Source organism: Narcine bancroftii, chromosome 2, assembly GCF_036971445.1.
Source record: "Narcine bancroftii isolate sNarBan1 chromosome 2, sNarBan1.hap1, whole genome shotgun sequence".
In the NCBI taxonomy this organism is placed as follows: domain Eukaryota; kingdom Metazoa; phylum Chordata; class Chondrichthyes; order Torpediniformes; family Narcinidae; genus Narcine; species Narcine bancroftii.
This window is the reverse complement of record NC_091470.1, coordinates 233062823-233071578: the sequence shown is the minus strand read 5'-3', so window position 1 is coordinate 233071578 and position 8756 is coordinate 233062823. Positions and strand designations below refer to the sequence as shown.

Below are 8756 nucleotides of genomic sequence, written 5' to 3'. Positions count from 1 at the left end.
TGTCACTTTTGAGGCAAGGAAGTGATAGTAAATTGGCCACTCATTTTGGAGCACTGTGCAATTTTGGTCTCCTGACCTATGGTCAAGTACAGTAGCAATACAAAGAAGGTGCACCAGGCTGATCCTAGAGATGAGAGGGTTGTCTTACCAAGGAAGACTAGTCTGGGTCTTTGCTCCATGGCAGATGAGGAGGGAAATTACAGGATTGTCAGGGTAGATGTTGAGATGTGCCTATCAGCAGAGGAGCCGCAAACAAGGAGACCTGGATACAAAGCCGGGATGTAGACATTTCTCTCTCAGACAGTAGCGAATCTCTAGAATTATCTGCCTCAGTAGAGGTGATGGAGACCAGTTCTTTAGAAGTGGAAGTATCTGACAAATCAAGGAATTTTGGGCTATGCGTAATTGGCACAGAAGAGGAGTTCAGGGGGACGTAGATCAGCCATACTCACATTGAATGGGGCAGTCTGGAGGACAGAGCAGCCTAACCCTGTTCCTTTCTTTGGCGTTCTTGTGAAGGAGACATGACACCACTGAAACAGAGGAACCCGTTAAAGGGCTCAACTGCATAAGATGTTACCCCTGGCTGAGTCCAGATCTAGGTTAATAATTTAAAAATAAGGAGTAGATAGGTTGGGTTGAAATAAGGAGAACTTGATTCATTTGGTGATATTCAATCTTTTGAATTCTGTACCCCAGAAGACTCAGTTATGGATTATATTCAGAACAGAGATCAATATTTTCATGATGTGACCTCCTCTACATTGGAAACCTCCGCTCTTGTCCCTAAGACTTCTTATCTTCCAGTTTCATGTCACTTGAGCTCCCCTTCCCATTCCTATTCTGACCTGCTACAGCAAGGCCCAGAGCAAATGAGAACATTGTCTCATATTCTGCTTTGGTGGTCTCTTTTCTTTGGCTTGGCTTCGCGGACGAAGATTTGTGGAGGGGGTAAATGTCCACGTCAGCTGCAGGCTCGTTTGTGGCTGACAAGTCCGATGCGGGACAGGCAGACACGGTTGCAGCGGTTGCAGGGGAAAATTGGTTGGTTGGGGTTGGGTGTTGGGTCTTTTGTCAGTGAGGACAATGAATGTCCGTTCCACTTTCCAGGTGGTCCACACCCTTTGCGTCCCTTTCCAACTCTTACTTTCCACTGAATGTCTCTCTCTCTCTCTCTCTCTCCCACACTCTCTCTTTGCTCACCTTCTCCATCCTTGCACCTGCCCTCATTACCAGGACATTACCCTCACTCACCTGGCTCCATTTGCTCTTCCCTCACGTGTCTATGTACCTGGTTTTCTTCAACTGTTCTATCCCCTCCCCCACCTGGATCTGTCTGCCCATCATCTGTACCTCTCACCTGCCAGCATTTTTCTTGAACCTCCCCCCTTCCCACCCTCACATGGCTCCATCTGCCTAATTACAACCCCCTTTTATATTCCTACTAATCACCTATCAACTTCCGACTCACCTCTCCCTCTCACTTCTATATAATATCTTACTTCCCTTTCCACTCTCAGCCTTGAAGCAGGGACGCAGTCCTCACTTTTCTGCCATTCCAATGCCTCCACAGATGCTGTGTGATCTGAGTTTTCATTTTAATCTTCATGCACAGCGCAGTAACAGGCCCTGCCAGCCCACGAGTCTGACCCATTGACCTACAACCCCCGGTATATTTGGAACGTTGAGAGGAAACCAAAGCCATCGGGGAAAACCCACGCAGACACGGGGAGAACATACCCACTCCTTACAGATAGCGTCGGATTCAAACCTCGGTTGTTGGCTCTGTAATAGCGTTTGGCTATGCTAAGCAAGTTCTTCCAACAATTTTACTTGTTTTTCTTTGATCCAAATTCTTGCCCATACCTGTCTCTCTCAGATGTTTGGATAAAGAAAAATCTAAAGATATGGAGATATGAGAGTAGTACGAGAAGATGGTGTTGTGATCCAGCTTATTGAATGCAGGGGATGTCTCACGAGCTAAATGCTCTCTTTCTCCTCCTTTTCCCAGTCGACGTGGGAAACATTGCTGACTGGATGAGCTGTTAGACCCTGTCAGCATATGGCTCAATTCAAATAAGAGCAGACTTCCCAGAATGGCTTTTGTCAATGCCCCTACATGATTGAACAGGGTCGGGGTAAAACAGCATGGTCACTGTGGAATGTAGTATTGAAGTGAGACCCTTGGTTGCAAATTGATGTGCAGCACAGCCTTAACATTGCTCCACAGGCCAAGTGATGCCCTAAGCACAGCCCAGCAATGGTTCCCCCTCAACCCTTCTATCGACTAACTGACATTCAGTAAGTGCAGAATGTGAAATAATCGACTAAAAATTAAATTTTCTTCCAAGCCAGACCCCACAACCATATTAACTATAACCTGTATATGGTTTATTTTCATTTTTTGTGGGGCCCTAGTTCAGCTGCACCCTGGTAAATCCAGCATTGGAAAAATAAATCTCTGTTGTGCCCCCTTCCCTTGGGGCCCTAGGCACGTGCTTGTTTTGCTTAATGGTTAATCCAGGCCCATGGCTCCACCAAAACAGATCTCAACAGTATTTCTTACATTAATTTTCTCTCTTCTCCCAATGGCCCAATGCAGTTGCCAAACATTATGGACTTTCTGCAAAGTAATAAGGGAAAGATCCTCCAGAGTTTCCATTTGGATGAATTTCTTTTCCATTCTTCCAACTCCTGCATAACATAGGAACATGGAAAATAGAAAATAGAAGAGGAACAAGCCCTAATACCTAATATTTTCTCTGGGCATGTTCCAGCTAGATAACATCAACATCGACTTCACCAATTTTTGCTAACCCACTCCCCTATCTCCCTCTCTTCCCCATCCTTTTCTCTTCTTTCCTCCAGCTCTCCACCCTCCCTTCCCTCTCCATCCACAGAGACACCTCCCCTCCCCCTGTTTGCCCTCCCTCCCTTATCTACCTATTGAATTACCTCTTGCCTGTGGAGCCATGCTCCTCCCTTGCCCCTCCCCCTTACCATTTTATTCAGACGCCTGCTCACATTCTGTCCACAAATTGATGAAGGGCTCAAGCCCAAAATGTTGGTTATATTATCTTTGTCTTTGCTGTTTAACCTGCTGAGTTTCTCCAGCGTTGTGTTTTTACTTCAATCGTGGTGTCTATAGACTTTCGTGTTTTACTCCTAAAACCTACCTGCATGGAACACAATCTCAAATTAAACTAAATCTCTCTGCCAACTCATGAATAGTATCTCATCCATGTTCATACACCAATCCAACAGTTTCTGAAACACTACTATGCTATCTGTTTCAACCACTATTTCTGGCAGCCCTTTGCATTTACTAGACAGTCGCTAGGCATTTATATGGTGTAAAACCGCCTTAAAGGCGGCTCAAAGAAAAGAAAAAAAGCCGAGCTTACCTTTTTATGGGGAAGGCCTGCAAGGCAGTCCAGAGTTGCTTTCTCGCTGATCAGCGTCGGGAGCCGACTTCCAGAGCTGAGGGAGACGAGGTGAGTGGTGTGATGTCGCTGCTCATCGCCATGATGTCATCCATACACACCGAAAAGGGAAAGCAGCCTACACCTGAAATGGCAACGGAAGAGCAGGTAAGAGTGCTGGTGGAGATCTGCTCAAGCAGTCTTAGGATACAGGCAGATCTCCCGCGTGATGTGATTAGCTGTATTAAATTTCAAAAGTCCTGCTCCTGGGTCACAGTCTGACGATGTCATTAGCTTGCCCCTTCGCAGCCGCTTTCAGTGGCTTTGCCTTCACGGAGGGGGTGGAGCTTGCTCCACCTCTAACTCTTCTCCCCGCCCCAGGCAGATCGGAGTCCGCCCCTTGAATCCGCCCTCAGAGCTTTCATCAAGGTAAATTAAGCGAATATCCATCTTAGATACGTCTTTTTGGACATGACCTCTTTAATTAGGGAAAAGGAATCTGCCTGTCTACCCTATCTATGCATCTCACATTTTATGAACTTCCATCTGGTCTCCCCTCTGGAGAAAGCAACTGAAGTTTGTGCCACCTCTGTTCCAGGCTGCATTCTGGTAAATCCCTTCTGTACCCTGTCCAAAGCCTCCACACCCTTCTGTGATAGGACGGCCAGAATTGCCCACAAAACTGCAAGTGTGGCCCAACTGAAGCTGCATCATGACCTTCTTATTTAATGCCTCAACCAATAAAGCCTGACTTGTGCTACTTCGGAATTACAGTCAGAACTCATGTCATGGAATGGTTGTTTAGTGGCAGCATTACAGATGCAAAATGGCTATAAATTACATTTAATAAACAATGAGGGGAAAAGAAGAGGAAAATGAGGTAGTGTATGAGATTTGGGGTGAAACACAGAAGTCAGCAGATGCTTTTTTAAAAGATGAACAACAAGGTAACAGGCATTTTTGACCCACGAGCCCATGCTGCCCAATTACACCCAAAAGACCAGGTATATTTCGAATCGTGGGAGGAAACTGGAGCCCCTAGGGAAAAGCCATGCAGACACGGGGAGAAACGTACAATCACCTTACAGACAGCACAGGATTCAAACCCCGGTCCCGATCGCAGCATCCATTACCGACATTTTGGGCCAGAGCCCTTCCTTAAGGAGTGAGTGAAAATAGATAGGTGCCTGATTTAAAGGCTGGGGAAAGAAAGGGGGAAGAATGGGAGGGGGAGGGGAGGTGTCCAAAGCAACAAACATTTAGATCTTTTTTTTTAAACTTTATTTATTCGTTCAAAATACAGATAATAAATAACATGCATAACAATAAACTTAAACATGAACGATATATTTTATATATATAAAAGAAAAAAGAAAGAAAAAAAAGAAAAAGAGAATAAAAAAAAGAGAACCCCCCCCTCTTTCAGCCAACTCTCCTAAGGAGAGCCATAAAAAAAGAAAAAAAGAATAAAGAAAAATTAAGCATACATATTAAGATATAATCAATGTAAATCAAAATGTAAATATTCTGAATATAACAACCACTTATTAATAAAAAACTATAATTATCATGCAAAACATATGTGATTTTTTCATTATTAAACAATTTTTCATCTCATTATGCCATCTATTAATATCAATCATATTTGTATCTTTCCACGTACTAGCAATACATTTTTTCGCTACAGATAATGCTAAATATACAAAAGCAAGTTGAAATTTATATCCTGTAATATTTAATACATAACTGAAATATAACCCTTCAGGTAAAATCATATCTGATGAGAGGAGAGGTGAGAGAGAGAGAGAGAGAGAGGAAATAGAGGAAAGGGGATGGGGAAGAAGATGAGGGGATGGGTTTCAACTGAATCCAGAGAAGTCGATGTTAATCCTATTCAGCTGGAGGGTGTCCAGATGGGAGAAGAGGTGTTTCACTCATTGGCAGGTGGACTCAGTCTGGCAGAGCATGGATGGACATTTCAGCAAAAGAATGGGAGATCCACGCTAATGTGTCAGAGAGAAGGTGTTCAACTAAGTGATCTCCCAGTCTGCGTCCAGTCTCTCCGATGTAGGAGAAACCACAAGGGGAGCATCAGATGCAGTAGACAACCCCTGTAGTTTAACAAGTGAAGTATTGCTCCTGTTGGAAGAATCATTTGGGCCCCCAAATGGTGGTTTGCGAGGACGTGTGGGCGCAAGTGGAGCATCTCCTGTCATTCATCGTCCATTCAGAAATCCGATGGCAGAGGGGAAGAAGCTGTTTCTGTCCCATTGGGTGCTCGTCTTCAGGCTCCTGCACCTTTTTCCCTGATGGTCGCAGTGTGAAGAGGGCATGGCCTGGGTGGTGGGGGTCCTTAAGGTTTGAGGCTGCTTTCCTGAGACACCGCCTCTTTTCGATATCCTCAGTGGAGTGGAGACTGATGCCTATGAATGCCGCTGGCTGAGTTCACAACTCACTGTGGTCTTTTCTGGTCCTGTACATTGGCCCTCCAGGCAGTGATGCAACCAGTCTGAATGCTCTCCACGGTACACCTGTACAAATTTGCAAAGAGTCTTGGGTGACAAACCAAATCTCCTCAAATTCCACCCAAAATATAGCCGCTGGTGAGCCTTCTTCATGATTGCATCATCATGGAGGCCCCAGAACAGATCTTCAGAGATGTTGACGCCCAGGAATTTGAAACTCTTTCTACTGCTGATTCCTCGATGAAGACTGCTTTATGTTCTCCTGATATCCCCCTCTTGAAGTCCACTATCAGTTCCTTAATTTTGCTGACGTTATATGCAAGGTTGTTGTTGTGACACCACTCAATGAGCTGATCTATCTCCCTCATGTACACTTCTTCATTGCCGTGTGTGATTCGGCTGACAACCGTGATGTCATCAGCAAATTTGTAGATAGCACTGGAAAGTCGTGGGTGTAGAGAAAGTAGAGCAGCAGGCTAAGCACACATCCTTGAGGTGCGCCTGTGTTGATTATGAGTGAGGAGGAGGCATTGTTACCAATCAGCATTGACTGTGGTCTTCCGATGAGGAAGTTAAGGATCCAGTTGTAGAGGGGCGTGCAGAGGCCCAGGCTTTGAAACTTGCCGACCACTGCTGAAAACTGAGCTTCAGTCAATGAGAAGCAGCCTAATGTTTGTGATGCTGTTGTCTGGGTGATCCAGAGCTGAGTGGAGAGCCAGCGATTGTGACGATAGGCGAATTGCAGTGGGTCCAGATCTTTGTTTAAGTACTTGTTAATTCTAGCCATGACCAACTTCCCATCTCAGTAGATGTGACTGCTACTGGGTGATAGTCACTCTGCTTTTCTTGGGCACTGACCGGGATGACTGATGCCCTTTTGAAGCAGGTGGGAGCCTCTGACTGCAGCAGTGAAAGATTGAAAATGTCCGTGAACACTCCGGCAAGTTTGTTGGCACAAATTAGGTACGCCATCAGGGCCTGATGCCTTGCGAGGGTTCACCCTCTTGAAGGATATCCTGGCGTTGGCTTCTGAGATAGATATTGCAGGGTAACCAGCTTCTCCAGGGATTCTCATAGATGCTGTGATTGCTTCCTTTCAAGGCGAGCATAAGAGGGAGAACTTTTAGGGAGCTCCCGACATGGTCCCCCAAATTCCTCTGTACATCGATGCTATTAAGTGTCCCATCATCCGCTTTCCACTTACAATGCAACTCCTCACATTTGGTCAGTTTGAGGAGGCAATGTCCAAGGCATTATTTGACTCTTTCCCTCACGAGGCAGTCAAACTTCACTGAATGGTGACCACAACATGAAAGAATGGCTGGACCCCTTCAGAGGCACCAGAAACATTTTCAGTGTTAGGAGAGCACCATGAAGACAATGAATTAAGTTAGCACCCAGAGTCCACCTCCCTTCTCCACCGTATCCACACTTCAACCACTGTGTCTCGCACAAACACTCTCCACTGTTCCCATGACTAGACAGATTTAATGATTGATGAAGACTTTGTCAGCGGGGATGGTGAATGCTGGTTCAATTTTGACATATGAGAGAATATTGGATAGTTAGATGGATGGGAGGGGTGTGATTCAAATGCAGGACGATGGGACAAGGTGGAATAAATAATTCAGCATGGACTAGGTGAGGTCAAAGGACCCACACAGGCTGTGGGCTGCTGATGTCTTGAGGTCGAAGGAACCACACAGGCTGCGGGGTGCTGGCAACTGGCTCATGGGAACCAGGTATCGGAACCAGTATTCAAGAGGGTGATGAGAGACAAGAAGGACTCCTGAAGAGCCTTGGGCAATGCGTTCTCTGGTACGATGTAAATCATCTGACATCCAGGTACTTTAAATATTGAGATGAGAACAGGAAGAAAGTAATAGGGCCAAGGGGTGTTGTATCTTCCATAGAACATATCACAGCAGGATACAAGCATGTTAAACAAGACTTGATAAGAATACTCACCCAATTACTCCAGATGGAACACCTAGAGGTCTGGGTGGGGACTGATTTGAATGGGGAAAGACAGGCTGCCAAACCAGTTATACCTGATCCAATAATTTCCCAGGAAGGGGTGTGCCAGGTGACTGGGTTAAAGTTTCCCACACTGAAGTTCAAGCAACTAGCCTGCAACAGAGCAAATCAGAAATGTTGTATTATCTCGACATATCAAAGTTCAAGATTCAAGATTCCTTTTATTGTCATGTAATAATACAAAAAATTTTAATAGACATAATATACTTCAGCCGCTGTGTTTGGGGAAATTATTCCCGGAATGCAGGCTGTGTAAAAAGATCGGAACAGAAATGAGGTGCTCATTCCTGCTCCAAAATTTTTCTTGCGGCACCCCTGGACGTTTTTGCAGGCTGCCTACAGTCCAAACTGGACTGCAGACAGTCCGCAACAATGGGCTAATGAATCCGATGTAATGCTGGTGCGCGATGACACTTTCAGCTTGTGACATTGCAATGCGGGATCTTGCTCTAGAAGATTTTTGGGACGCAGAAGAACGATGCCACTGATGACATCAACGCAGTGACACTGCGCATTGCCAGTAGGTTATGCGTCACTGACAACGTCGAACCGCGTCCAGCCTACATAAGTACTGCACCTACAATACTTAGCCTAAACATGCGGCGATATCCATACTCAGGTTGTTCTGTGTGTACGGCCACTCCTGAAGGTAAGTGTGGAATTTGACAATGGAAAAATAATGTTAGTCATAAGTAAAAAACATAATTAGGAGAAAAGCAAGAGTCCCTTCAGAGACACTGAGCGCCCGTGGATTTGCCTTCACCACTCCTGCATTCTCTGCAGCCGGACAGACTCCAATTCAAACCATTGACAACCAGATCAAAATCTCTGA

General features: G+C 45.3%; 1 long non-coding RNA gene across 1 annotated transcript; it reads right to left on the bottom strand.

Annotated features, from left to right (window-relative positions):
• Nucleotides 1–2036: 2036 nt before the first annotated feature.
• Nucleotides 2037–7985, bottom strand: LOC138752627 (uncharacterized). Its single transcript, XR_011350782.1, has 3 exons — nucleotides 7856–7985; nucleotides 3405–3567; nucleotides 2037–2694 (listed from the first exon to the last, which is right to left on the bottom strand). It is a non-coding gene; the product is annotated as an uncharacterized lncRNA (long non-coding RNA).
• Nucleotides 7986–8756: the final 771 nt, after the last annotated feature.